The 1,574-nt window shown below is 48.7% G+C and overlaps 1 non-coding gene and 1 pseudogene across 1 annotated transcript; both read right to left on the bottom strand.

Annotated features, from left to right (window-relative positions):
* Positions 1-314: 314 nt before the first annotated feature.
* On the bottom strand, positions 315-431 carry LOC139401678 (U5 spliceosomal RNA). The gene has a single exon (XR_011633107.1). It is a non-coding gene; the product is annotated as a U5 spliceosomal RNA (small nuclear RNA).
* Positions 432-918: 487 nt separating this feature from the next.
* Positions 919-1,093, bottom strand: LOC139401677 (U2 spliceosomal RNA; annotated as a pseudogene).
* Positions 1,094-1,574: the final 481 nt, after the last annotated feature.

Below are 1,574 nucleotides of genomic sequence, written 5' to 3'. Positions count from 1 at the left end.
CAGCGAGCTCTGGGGCACCTCGGTACCAAGCTTGATCTGAGCCAAAAGGCCGAGAAGCGATAACCCACAAATGGAACCCTGAAACCGCCGGACCCCCGGGGGTCTCGACAGACCTCAGCGGGTGGGTTGGCAAAAGCCAGCTCCTCTCCCCCTCCAACCCCCACTCAACCAACCAACCCACCCACCCACCCACCCACCCACCCACCCACCGTTTCCCTGGCAACAGGCAGGTGTTTTTTGGAAAAAGTCGCTAATGCGTCTTTAAGTCCCTATCCTGGCCCATCTCTGTCAATTTCTCTTGAAACAAGATACCGGGCTCTGCAAGAAGCAAAGCCGCTCCAAAAATACGTTGAACTCGTAAGTGTTCCTCTCCACGGAAGTCTTTAGTAAAAGGCGAAAGGCTTGTGCGTAATGAAGAGAAACCAGAGTCATATGGAAGTCAAGAGGTCGGGGCCCGAGACACACTCTGTGCACTCTAGGCAGGGTTCCCGCGGGTGCTCCCGGAACCCACTCTTCCAAGTTTTCGAGGGCTGTGGATAAAAAGAAAGTCACAGTCACAGACACAGAGACACAGAGGCACAGCGACAGACAGACAGACAGACAGACAGACAGACAGAGAAAGAGAGAGAGAGAGAGAGAGAGAGAGAGAGAGAGAGAGAGAGAGAGAGAGAGAGACACACACACACACACACACACACACACACAATCCTGGCCCCCAATGTTTTTTTTTTTTTTTTTTTTTTTTTTAAAGTAAAATGGCGGGAAACGGGGGACCCCATTGAAGGGCGCTTCGCCTTTCTTTCAGTTTGAATGTTTCTTTCCTTCTCTTCTTCTGCTAGCTAGCTAGCTAGCTAGCCAGCCCTAGCTAGCTGTTTACATAGCTTTGTGAATTTGTATTTTTCCTTGACAACGGGAGAAAAGTGTTGCACCGTTCCCGGAGGTACTGCAATACCGGGTCGATGCGTGGAGCGGACGGAGCAAGCCCCATTTCCGACTCCCTGTTCGAAAAATCCATTTAATATGTAGTCCCCCGATGGGGGACGTATCAGATATTAAACTGATAAGAACAGATTTTTTTTTTTACAAAATATATTTATTACCTTCAATAACCAAACAATACACTTCCAAAATTCAGTCAACTTAAGTATCCAAGTACACCACACTACAAATAATCATTCCATAACTAATAAACTATTACCAAATCCAAATTGCCAAACAATAATCTTCATTATTCCATTAACTTAAATATCTTCTATCTACCAAACACAAAAAATCAGTCCAAAACTGCTAACTTTTACCCCACCTATTACAACAAAAACTCACCCATTGCTCCCCTTCTCTATCCCGTCTAACTGTGGCCCTACCTTGCTCCCATCTCCCACCGTCCCCCCTCCCCTGAACACAGCAACAACCCCCGGCACCTGCCCCACACTCAAGTCCATCACCCCCCCCTCCTCCGGACTCCTGACCGGGGACGCTACATCCCCAAAGAGAAAGTCCGACTCTCCCTCCATCATCCAGCTTCGGGCCATCCCTGGGAGGTCAAGCTCAGCGAGGGGTTTAAAAGATGAGGA

This window comes from Oncorhynchus clarkii, unplaced genomic scaffold (assembly GCF_045791955.1).
Source record: "Oncorhynchus clarkii lewisi isolate Uvic-CL-2024 unplaced genomic scaffold, UVic_Ocla_1.0 unplaced_contig_2008_pilon_pilon, whole genome shotgun sequence".
NCBI classification, from domain to species: domain Eukaryota; kingdom Metazoa; phylum Chordata; class Actinopteri; order Salmoniformes; family Salmonidae; genus Oncorhynchus; species Oncorhynchus clarkii.
Note: the sequence above shows the minus strand (reverse complement) of the source record. Positions and strands in the feature narration are given on the sequence as shown.